Source organism: Sorex fumeus, unplaced genomic scaffold, assembly GCF_029834395.1.
Source record: "Sorex fumeus unplaced genomic scaffold, SorFum_2.1 ptg000024l, whole genome shotgun sequence".
In the NCBI taxonomy this organism is placed as follows: domain Eukaryota; kingdom Metazoa; phylum Chordata; class Mammalia; order Eulipotyphla; family Soricidae; genus Sorex; species Sorex fumeus.
Genome location: NW_026606081.1, coordinates 9,518,435 through 9,531,597, shown reverse-complemented (window position 1 = coordinate 9,531,597; position 13,163 = coordinate 9,518,435). Strand labels below are relative to the sequence as shown.

Below are 13,163 nucleotides of genomic sequence, written 5' to 3'. Positions count from 1 at the left end.
AAAAACAGATACATGCTAATGAATGATTTATTTGGAAAAGTAACCACTCCAAATCTTGAGGTGATCATCCAAAAGAAGTAAGGTAGGTATGTATTCAAATACATACAGTTGGATGTCTGTATATAAAAATTAATGAAAAATCTATAATGATTAAAATAGTATAATGACATTGCAAAAAATCTTTTAAATAGATGAAAATAGTAGAATTTCGAGTTTGAAACACAGACCTATCACTAAAGATAGGACTGATCTTTTTCAATCACAGGTATTGAAATAATAGGCTTTGTTTTGGGGCTACACCTAGCAGTGCACAGGATTTATTCTTCCCTCTGCACTCAGGGATCACTCCCGGTGAGAGTATATTTAGTATATGTAATGTAGTATATGTCGTATATGTAATACGAGGATTAGAACCCCAATCACGCACATGCAGCACAAGTGCCGTACCTGCTGTGCTCTCTCTCCAACCGAAGATAAGGCATTTTTACAGGAGCATATAGATTAGATTTCTGTCATATGGATTACAAAATACAATAAGCAGTTTTCATAGATTAATACTTATTTTAACAAGCAAAAATTCTGAAATATTAGAAGCAAAATAAAGAATAAGAGGGTTTGGGGGTTGCTTTCCTTTTTTAGATAGTGAAGCTGGAATGAAATTACTGCACCAGAGTGTCAAACTATGGAAATATGCATAGCAGATGAGAGATATGCCCCGCAACTTATTATTAACAGTAAAGGTTAATATTTTTGTAATCATATAAAACTATGGGAATGAAAGTAGGAAAGAAATGTTACTCAGTAGAGAAGTGAATTTTTAAAATGTGGAATAGGTGTTTCAAGGGCAAATAGTTATAGAAAGATAAGATGAATAAACAGTAGAATTCAACATAAGCCATTGTGTTTATCAAAATGAATAAACATACATAAAGTAGAGGGGTCTAGAGATAATACAGTAGTTAGGATGATCGCTTCTTGGCCTTTTGGTTATGATCATTGTAGTGGTTAGGATGAGTGTACCTGACCTAGGGGCAATTCCTGTCACCACATGACTCCTCAGGACTCAAGGTGCAGCTCTGGACCGCAAGCTCCAGTGGGTGCCCAGGGTATGCCTAGCAATGCACGACCTGAGCAGCACTGCATCCTCCGGCCCTTACATTGAACACTAGTCAAGAATCTCAGGTGGGGCCTCCTGGACATCATGAGCGTCACTGGGGATGCTCCAGTCATGAGAGTCACTGGGGATGCTCCAACACCATCCCACCCCCCCCCCCAAAAAAAAACAGAACATAAGGCTGAGTAAACAGTAAGTTACAGAAAATACAGTGGCAGTTCTTAAAGTGGAAAGATCTTTTGGGGAATCCATGAAATACATAATTATTTTTCAAATTAAAGAACTGTCATTACAAGGTTATTGATAGTTGGGTTTTAGGCATACAATAGTTTATTTAACACCAATCCCACCACAGTGTCAACTTCCCTCCACCAGTGCCCCCATGCTCCTTTCTGCCACCCTTGTTACCTTTTCAGGCACATTTCAAAGTTCTGTGGTTGTAGTTGAGATCTCATGTTTTCAGTATTGTTTAGTCTGTGCATGGGACATATAGCCGTACTACTTTCCAACATCACCGTTTTACCTGAGGCCTTTGACCCTTGATCCCCATCACTTCCCTTTCTCATCATCTTCCTTCTCCCCTTGAAATCAGAACATTTCATAATAATGTGAAGACACTTGTTTTTATTATTCTCTTCTCTCTGGAGTGTGCAGTGGGAATTTTTCAGAGGATACATAAGAATGAGTAATGATGACATCTCTCTAACAACTCACAGAACATGAACATGTGGTAGAGTATTTTAGTGTTTTAAGATTTCTACAGACATTTCTGTTTCTTCATGTATTATGCTATTTACAATGAAAATCAACCACTACGCAATAAATCAACCAAGTATTTGTAGCTAACATTCTAAATGCCTCTAAAATAATAATCCAGCGAGATTTTGTCTTGAGGCATTTTGCTTTTTAATTTGTGGAGAAACTCTAAGAGGAACTACAGTAAATTATTGAAATATTTAATAATTATGGCTCTTGGTATTCATTATGTGGTATTCTTGATTGACATATAATTGTTATATTTTATGGACCTACCAGAATTGAAATCTTGTATCTAACTTTCTCTTTTAATCCTTCCCCCGGTCCTTACCCACATCTCTGCTCACCCATTCCTTGACCTGGTAACTCAATTACATTGACAGTCTTAGAGTTTGTTTCATTGGCTATCATTATACGCTCACTTTGTTGTGGAGTGAGATTATCTAGTATTTATCTCTCCTTTTGGCTTAATTCACTTAACATGACGCCCTCTAGTTCCATCAAATTGTAGAAAAAGGCAAGAGTTAATCTTTTCTTACAACTAATATATCCTTATGTATATAGGTCACAATTTCTTTAAACTTATGTTATTCTTAGATCTTGGCTACTTTTTTAAATTGTGAGCAATAAACATAGGTGTGCATGCGTTATTTCAAATCAGTGACTTGGGGTTCATGGGATTAGTGCATTGTGAAGTATTTTGAGAAATCTCCATACCGTTACTCGTTAAGGCTAGACCCGGCTTATGTTGCTACCAGCATTATACTAGGCTTGCTTATTCTCCATACCCCTCCAGCAGTTGCCTCTGACTTATTTAGTATGGATCACATTAACCAGATGGGTTTGGTGGCCAATTTTACATGTCAGTGTACCTAGATTAAGGTTCCCAGTTATTGTGACAAACCTGCCTGGATTTTACTCTGAAGGTGATTTTTAAGATATGGTTAACATTTTATTCTTTTTATGGTCATCATTTTAAGCACTAGATTATAAGCAAAACAGTTTTCCTTCTGAGGGGAAAAGGCCTTCATCCAGTCAATGAGAAAACCTTAAGGGAAAAGGATAAGATGCTTTAGAAGGAATTCTCCGGACTGCCTACTGACCCAAGGCAGCAGCATCTGTTGAATTACAGATTATCACCTACCCTTTGCAAATTTTGAAGTTTCCCCCATAATCACATAAACTACTTCCATAAAATATATCTGTTTGACTCAGTGACTTTACGAATTATTATTTGAAAAGAGGAGAAAATGGGGGAATCAATGAATTAAAGAAATACAGTATGATTCTGTACCACTGTTATGAAGGTATCCAAAGGTAGTGACATAGTTTGAAAGGGAGACTGGTTAGCATGTGTTCTAGCCACATTCAGCTAGAGAACAGCAAACAGTTTGGGGGAATCAAATGAACCAAGACTGTGGCTTAACCAAAAAAGAATGACAGAAATAGGTGCGATCCAAGGATTTTCTGTCCTGTTTTGCCACGTGTGACGAGAGAACCAAGGAACAGTGTATAATGTCATTATTAATAGGATAAGAGCTTGCTAGGGTTGAAGAATGGCTGATAGGCATTTAGTAAAGAGGAGTCACTGTCAGTGTCACTGTCCTCCCGTTGTTCATCGATTTGCTCGAGCAGACCCAGTAACGTCTTCATTGTGACACTTGTTACTGTGTTTGACATATCGAATATGCCACAGGGAGCTGTGCTATTGCTGTGCTATCACTTCAGCCCAGTAAAGAGGAGTAAGGGGGCCAAATCATGGTGCAGCAGGGAGGGAACTTGCCTTGCATAGGCTGATGCAAATACAACCCCAGACACCATATGTGGTACCAGGAGCGATTTCTGAGCACAGAGCCATGAGTAAGCCCTGCCAGGTGTGGCCCTGTGAACAAAAATAAAATGAAAAGGAAGAAAACAAAATGATAGTTTTCAAAGAGGGAGTGTCTAAATGATTTCTTAAAGGAGGGATTTTAGCAGTTGGCACCTGTATGGCCTGAAATGTGAAGGTCAAAGTGATAACGGATTTGCACAGGGTCATTGGATGAGATATGATTTATCAGAATTTGCTCGGTGGTGACAGTGAGTAGAACACCAACAAAGAAAATGCAGGGTTGTTTTCAAAAAGTGCTTCTAAACACTGGGGGGTGGGGGGACGTGCAGGAGGAGGTGCCATGGGCTGCTACCCCTGCTGCGGGACTTGAACACTTTGAGCCTCAGGAGATCAAGCTTAAAGGTCACAAGGCAGATGAGTGGGTCGGTGCTGGATATTGAAGCCAGCTGGCTCTGGCCCCCTTTCATCACACACAACAAACCCCTGATGGGGATTGCACCCAAGTTTATTCCACGGATACCATTTGGGTTCGACAGAACTGGTACATGTTCTCGCCTTTGTTTGTTGCCTGGTCAGGTCCTAGCTGTGGCTGAGACAGCCAGGTGACCTTGCATCATGGAGGGGAACAGGACTGTGCCCTCTATGTAGGTGGGGACCATTCTGTAGATACTCTACAGAGTTGCCAGGTGTTGGAGATAGGAAACCAGATCTTAATCTCCATTGTTTTTCATGGGAGCTGGTGGTATTTGTGGCTCTCATTGGCTTCCTTGTATTCTTCTCTCCTGAGATTGAAGATGGTTGTGTTCTCTGAGGGAACAGAAAGAAAGAAATATCTCTTGGAATTTTTTCACCATGATAAAAAAGTGTGAAGTACAAGAGAGACTGAGCAATCCTGAAAAAGAGCATTAAGATGTAGACGCTTCTAACTTTGAATTCTTGAAGACAGCCTTTGAAAAAGCTAAAGTAAGCTCCAAGTCTAAATTTGACGATGAACTTTCCTTGGGAGAGAAAGTGTTAAAGAAAGTGAAATGCTTATCTTCTAAATGAGGTGGACAGGGGTGAAAATAATCTAAAAACCTAAGATCTGTAGAAGATAAAAATGAAAACTCCTCCAATATCTGGTAACTGAAACCAGAATATCCCTGAAAATTTTCCGGGTGAAGGAAGAACAACATCAGATGCTCTCAAAGATGTGATGAAGGATGATTATCAGCTTCAGGAATGCCAGAAACTAATTTACAGGAAGCTTAAGAATGGAAAAAAATTGGGGGCTGGAACAATAGCATAGCAGGTAGGGCATTTGCCTTGCATGCAGCCAACCCGGGTTCGATTCCCAGCATCCCATATGATCCCTGAACATCACCAGGAGTAATTCCTGAGTGTAGAGCCAGGAGTAACCCCTGTGCATCGCCAGGTGTGACCCAAAAAGCAAAAAAAAAAAAAAAAAAAAAAGAATGGAAAAAGAAAATGAATGCGCTTAAGAAACAGAAAATCAGATCATGAAAACTTAAAAGAAATTGTAAAACAAGTTCTCCCTGCTAAAGAAAATCAGATCAAGTCTGAATGGTCACTTGCTGAAGATACAGGTTTGGAGATGACCTAAGAAACCACTGGAAGTGGAAATGGAGCGTGTCAGGATGTGATAACAAACCTAAAGAAACTTCAAGGAAACTGATTCATACCGCTATGTTAAATACTATTTTAGAAATCCTAGACAAAAAAACCAAATGTATGATCAGTTATCTAAAATAGAGAGGGGAATATTAAAAAAAAACTTACAGAATCTATTGAGAAATCTTCAAGAGGAACAAACATCTTTGTAGCACAAAACATAAAGCTTAAAGATGGATAACAAAACCTATGGTACAAACTCCAAGAAATGCCAAAACTCTATCAAGAAAGTGTAGACATTGCAGGAAGGTAATAGTAGAGCAAAATAAAAGGCTAGGGAATGAGAAACAACTTTTTAAAGGGGAAACATTAACAAAAAGATGCACGCTGAGCACACAGAATTGGAACCTGTCGAAAGTGGGTCAAAGATCTGGGAGGAGAATTGGGAGAGAACTAATCATTTTTACAAGAGGAAATTATTTTCCAAAAGACAAAAGCATGTGATAATTATTGTTCAGTTCAAACTGCTGAAGATATCACCAAGGGAAGAAAATGCTCACAGCTGGCAAAAGATAGCACTAAAATTTTAACATTAACAAAAAGATCCTTATGCACCGGATGTTCAAAGTATGTGTTTTGTTAGAGAGCACCCCTTTTGCTGTTCCTTAGCTTAGGATCTCCCTGCACCTGAAATGAAAGCTTTTCCTCCTCTGGCTAGTGAGGAAAGGAACAAGAGGCTCAGGGCCCCAGGGCATCCTTTGGGTAATCAGATACGCAATGAAAGAGGAAAATCAAGCTAGGATTGGTAACCTGAGCCTGTCAGAGGTCTTCTGGTGTGGGCCCCTTTCAACTCCACAGACAGATCATGGGATGATGATTCTGCCTCCAGGCCAACCACATCCTGCTTCAGCTTTTCCATAAAGGCTGTACAAGCTTCATTCCAATCATGGTAGACTCTCCGGACCAGCAGAATTCAAAAGTTTAAATGTGCCATCCTTGGAAATAAGTGGGCCCACATTTTCAGAAATGCAATCTGGTAGAAATGATGGTGGAGAGAACCTTCATATTACAAGGGTTTCTGATTCAACTCTTTCTGCTCAAAAAGGGTATGAGGAAGCTACTGGTGCTGACTCTGTTTTACCACTTCTTTCTCTAATTTGTGATCCACTCTTGTCCCTGGATAGAGAGGGCCTGTTCATAAGAGGCCCCCCCTTTTCTTCCACCTCCTCTGGGAAACTTGCATAGATTCTTTTTCCAGATTATTTTTAATCCAGGACATTCCCTGTCCACCACGTCCTGCATTGACAGTGAGCAGTGTCTATTCCCTGGGAGCTTTTTTTCATTTCCCATCCCACGCCATCACCACATCCTGCAGATGAAGTCAGGCTCCCTTTCAGGAGTGATTCTGTCTTCAAATAACATCCAAAAACCCAAAAAGACACTTGACAATATTTTGGTGTCTTTTTAAAAGTAATTTTGGCCTAATTGTTTCATTTAAGGAACTGTTGGCATATAGCTTTACTCAAATTGAAGCTTAATGGAATTAGAATTCTCCGAACAGTGTTTTATAGGTAAAGAACATCTAAGTATGAAAAGGGGGTACTTCTGACTGAAAGCTTTCCAAAATTCGGAATTCCTTGACATTTTTAATATTTTTATGCTGTGGCTAGAACTCAGGGACTCATATATACAAAATATATGCTCTACTGATGAGCTGCATATTGTCTCAGATATTCTAATAACATAAATAATAGAATTATAGAACTATACATCCTATAATAATTCAAATATATAATACATGTGTATGTATATTTATGTCAATATAAATCTAAATGAATATCCTAATGTTGTCCTTATCTGAAGAATCCTAATACACTTGCCCTATCTTTTCTCAGAAAACCCAAGTATTCAGTTATAACTCAAATCAGCAAAGCCCAGAGATACCACCAACTTGCCAGGTTAGCAAACCCAACATTGGAGTTCACCTTAGACTTATAATTAACTTTTTCCTCTCTATATCTATATTCAACAATTATTACCAAAAATTTAAGAAAATATATAAACAATACCTGCAATTTTAAAGCATTTTACCATACCTTGTGTCACATCACCTAAAAGCAGTACAACCTGAAAACACATTAATGTAGTCAAACGTTTTCTGTTAATTGGAGTTCACTTTTCTTTTCTTTTTCTCCTTATTTTTTCCTTTATTCAAGCAGATGAATCATCTTTTATCTGCTTTTAAAGAGCGAAATATAAATTAGAAACAACAACAACAAAAAAAAACCTTATGAAATACCCAAATAGACACTGCTCTGTAGAAGACATCTAGATTACTCATGGGCATATAATGACTAATAGGAAAATGCAAGTCCAAACCGCAGTGGGTATGATCTCACACTTATGAGAATGTCTTGTATAATAAAGACCAGAAAGAAGTGTTGGTGAGGGTGTGGGGAAATCTTCTATATTGTTGGTGGGATGTAAATTGGTACAGCTCCAATGTAAATGCTGTGTAAACCTTTGAAAAATTAAAATTCCACAAGTTTCAGCATTGTCACTCCTAGGCATTTATACAAAGAATACAAAAACATCACTTTGAAAGAAAATTGCCACCCTAGGTTCATAGTACACTATTCACAGTAGTCAAAACATGGATTCAATCAAATATCCATCAGAGGATGACTGGATCTAGAGATTAGAATACAGCACAACTACCGAGAGTATTAGATATGCCAGACACAGTAACAACAAAGTCTCCAATGGAGACGTTACTGGGCCCGCTCGAGCAAATCGATGATCCACGGGAGGGCCTTTACCTTTTACCTTACTTTTAAACATGGATAGGACTTGAAGTGATTATGCAGTGTAAAATATGTAAGAAAGTGAAAGGTAATGATCAGATAGTTTTACTTCTGTGTGGAATAGAAACAACCAAAACAAGCAAGGTAACAAAAACCACAAAAATTACTCTTCGACTGAGAATATCGTGGTAGTTGCCAGAGGAAAAGAAGATAGGAAAGTGGAAGAGAAGGGTAGTAGGGACATTTTGATAGTGTAACGATACTATAATTTTGGTGGTGAGAGTGATGAGTGATAAGGAAACCAAAAAAAAATAGTCTCATAAAATGCAATAAATGCATACCTAAAATAATTACTTAAATGTAACAAGCAGATTCTTTAATCAAATGTCATAGAGAATAGATGAATCATTGATGAAATAAAACTCATATAGGTTACTTGCAGAAATTCACAGTAGATATAAGGATACATAAAATGAAAATGAAGAGCTGGAGTAAGATGTTTCATGCAAGTATAAACCTATATAAAGCTTGAATAAATAATCAGACAAAATTGACTTTAAAACAAAGAGACCTTACCAAAATATAAAAATGCTGTTATATAATGTTACAAGTGTCAGTCCAACAGTGGACTCTACATTTAAAAGTATTTGGGCTGAAGAAATGGTACATGTATAAAGTGCTTGTCTTGCATGTAGCCCACCAGGATTTGACATTAGTTACCACATATGGACCCCCAAGCCCTTTTAGGAGTGAGCCAGAAGTAAAGTCTGAGCACAGCTGGGTGTCAACTTAACCCAGTCCCCCTTCTAAAAAAAAAAGAAAGAAAAACAACAAAGTCTGTATTTATAAAAACTGAACATAGATACACTTAGTATATAAGCAATTATTAAGAGGTTCAGAGGGAGAAGTAGTGATACAACATTAGTAAGGCACTATATTGCTCCCACCTACAGTAACAAATAATCATCCATACAAAAAAGAATAAAACATTGACAAAATGAAACATTAGTTCAGATGAATTCGATATACACCAAGCATTCCATCAAAATCACGCCGTGCATCGTTTCTTGCCACTGTTGTTTAAAACTAGTAGTCAGATGAAGATGACTGGAAAATTTACAAAATTGTGGGGATTAAATAATATGCTACTGGGCCACAGCAGTAGTACTCTGGGGCGGGCATTCATTTGCCTTGCATACAGCAACCTGGGTTCAAGCCCCATCATCCCCAATGGGCCCCGAGCACTGCTGGGAGTGATCTTTGAGTGCAGAGCCAGGAGTAATCTGGGTGTCGCCAGGTGTGACCCAAAAAAGTCAAATAAATAAAAAAAAAGACTTTAAAACTACCTAAATAAGTAAATAACATGCTACTGAATAACCAAATAGGTAAATCCAAGAAAATTGATAGAAAAAAATTGAAAACACCTTGAGACAAAAACTGAAAAGCATAACATGCCAAAATGTATGGAATGTACAAGAATCATTACTAAGAGGGAAGTTCTTAGTGATAAATGTCTGTCTCTATACAAGAAAAAGAGCTTCTACTCTAAGGCTATAGATAACCAAAGCAACAAAGTAATTAGCATAAAAACAGACACATAGATCTGTGGAATGACTAGAGAACGCAGAAACAAACCCTGTTGATTTATAAACAAGGGTCCAAGAATATATAATGGGGGAAAGACAGTCTTTTTAATAACCAGTATTGGAGTAACCAGATTCCCACATGCCAAAGAATGATACTAGACCACTAATACCATGCACAAAAATTTATTCAAGATGGAATAAAAGTCTGGAGAGATAGTGTAGTGGGTATGCTGCTAGCTTTGCATGTAGCTGGCACAGTTTTGATCCCCAGCAACCCACGTGGTCCTCTGAAACTCCTCCACCCCCACCCCACCCCCACCAGGAGTGATCCAAAGCATAAAGCCAGGAGTAAGCCCTGAATACTTCCTTGTGTGCCCACCTACAAAAAAAATGGATTTAAAACTTAAATGCAAAACTTGAAATCATGAAGCAGAAAACATAAGTGATATATTCCTTGGAGACTTTTAACCTGACACCAAAAGCAAAAAAAATGTGCTTTACATAAAATCTCCTTTCTCCTTGGCTTCAGTTCACATGTTTCAAGTATGTAGTCTCCTAGGAACCAGTTACAAAGGTCAAATTCTTTTATTGTACAGCACCACAATGTAAGACCATGGTGAGCACTGGGGGTAGGAAGAGAGATTCCCAGCTAAGTAGGAATAGCAAGCCTATTGTAAATAAAAATGTTTAAGTCCTAAAAGTTATCAGAAGATTAAGTCTGTCAAATTATATGGACAAGAAGAAGGAAAATTATGCTTAAAGGTTACTCCTGGCTTTGTACGCTCCAGGAATCATTCCTGGTGAGTACAAGGGTCCATATGTGATTCTGGGGATTAAATTTGGGCTGGCTGTATGCTAGGCAAACACCTACCCACTATACTATCACTCCTGCCACCAGTGAATTATTATTTTAACTGACATTTTAGAGTCTGTGTGAATCTGGCCAATAATTTACCAACTGTGTGGCACAGTAGGTTACTCAATTTTTTTAAGTCTTAATAAAACAGGCATAATTATATTTCTAATTAAATGAGATAGTATAATGCCCCAATTGCGAAATGCATATAGGACACTTGATAAAAGATACCTATAACTTTTAGAGCTATAATCTCTAATGAGTTTAAGCTAGAAAAGGTGGAACTGAACGCATAGAAACAGTTAAAAAAATATTGTTAGTATTTAATACAGCATAAATAATATGAAATGTTTCAAAAATTTTTAATCTGAAGTGCTAGCAAAAGTATTTTTGAGTTACTGTTGTTTATGTAATAATCAGTTCCTACCCAAGTTGGTACCTCATGCCTTTGCATCTTGCTAGAATGTAATCTGCAGTATAGAAATCTACTGTCACTGTCCTCCCGTTGTTCGTCGATTTGCTCGAGCGGGCCCAGTAACGTATTCATTGGAGACTTTGTTGTTACTGTGATTGGCATATCGAATACGTCACGGGGAGCTTGCCAGGCTCTGCCGTGCAGGCGAGATACTCTCGGTAGCTTGTCGGGCTCTCGGAGAGGGGCGGAGGAATCGAACTCGGGTTGGCCACGTGCAAGGCAATGCCCTACCTCTGTGCTATCGCTCCAGCCCTGCTATCTCTCCAGCCCAGAAATTTACTAAGAAAATAAAAGCCAGATTTCATCAATGGGAGTCGGAGACTCAAAAATCCCTTTAGAATGCATTCCTTGTCTTTATTATCCCAGAGATTCACTATTTACCTGCAAACTCAGCTGATTATTGAATATGAGGGTTTATAAATGTTACAGAGATATAACTGATTCATGAAGGGTTTACTTTATCTAAAGTGTCTTTAAAACTTGAGCAAGCATAAAAATCACCTGTAGGTCTTGTCAAAATATAGATTATGACTTAGTAGATCTGAGATGTTAACAGGATTCTCCATATCTTAAAATTCTCAGATGATGTAATGGAAACAAAACACTATTTGGCATATGGAATACGTCACGGGTAGCTTGTCAGGCTTTGTCACGCGGGTGGGATACTCTCCGTAGCTTGCCAGGCTCTCTGAGAGGGGTGGAGGAATCGAACCCAGGTCGGCCGAGTGCAAGGCAAATGCCCTATCGGCTGTGCTATCCCTTCTAGAGAAACAAAACAAACATGAAAAACGAATCACGAATCACGACCATCCTGTTATTCGTCGATTGCCTAGAGCAGGCCCCAGTAACGTCTCCTTCATCCTAGCCCTGAGATTATATTCAGGGCTCTTTAGGAGAATGAGACCCATCATTGTTACTGGTATTTGGCATATTGGGTACGCTACGGGGAGTTTGCCAGACTCTGCTGTGTGGGCAGGCTACATTTGGTAGCCTGCCAGTTTGTCCAAAAAAACGAAAAACAGAAAAACAAAACATAAAAACCCTGAGTTCTCATGTGATGTATGTATTCTTGGAAAACCAAAGTTTAAGTACAAAGAATTAGATCTGGAAATAGAAATCATATTTAGTGTCCTTATAAACTAATACTTTGTTTCAAATTACTTCCACTCATCTCAGCAACCCCTTCAGTAATTTTTCTCTACTACCAAATTTTTCAGTAGCTTGCCAGGCTCTCCGAGAGGGACGGAGGCAAGCTGCCGAGAGTATCTTGCCCGCACGGCAGAGCCTGGCAAGCTACCCGTGGTGTATTCGATATGCCAAACACAGTAACAAGTCTCACGATGGAGACGTTACTGGGCCCGCTCGAGCAAATCGATGAACAATGGGAGGACCGTATAATAAATTAAAAATCATTATAAGCATTTAAGCAATGATTCAAATCTTTACATTTTCCAAAAGTGCCCTCCCCCATCCAAACTGTGATCATTTATATTTTCTAAAAAATTTTATTTATCAACAACTGATGTCTGTCTTTTTTGATAAATAAGTAAAAATTGGGGAGGGGGTGTAATAATCCCAGTAAGCCATACCCCTGTGTCCTCTTAATATAATATCAGAATTCTTTATTATTAACATAGGTCTTATATCTTTCTAATATAGTTCTTTATCGACTAATTTCAGTATCACAAAGCCTCCTAAGACCAAAATGAAAAATTAAATTCAAAAAGAGAAAGGTCATGTGAAGCCAAGTCAACCTCTGACCGTGAACAAGGAAATAGATCTGTTTTCCTGCTCATCAAACTATCCCATTCTTTCTGACTCCAGAACTTAAACTTACTCATGTTGTTTTTGTTTTCCCCAGTTTTATTGATGTACCCTGGTTCGCAATACCGGAAAGATAATTTCATGCATCACACCCACCACTAGAGTGCCCACTTCCCTCCATCTATGAACTAAAGACCCCCTCATTCTCTCTCCCCACCCCTCAAGGGAAGTTCTCTAGCCCAAGCTTAGATCTATAGATCACATCTCCAAATCTGTTCCTTTGGGTCATTTGTTGCTTCCTCGCTGTGTTTCATTATATCCCACATCTGAGAGAGAGAACATGGTCTATGTATCCCTCTCCTGATT

General features: G+C 38.5%; 1 protein-coding gene across 3 annotated transcripts in view; it reads left to right on the top strand.

Moving 5' to 3' along the window:
• The window catches only part of MICU3 (mitochondrial calcium uptake family member 3), a 109,195-nt gene that overhangs the window by 49,295 nt on the left and 46,737 nt on the right, over positions 1–13,163 (top strand). The window lies entirely within an intron of this gene.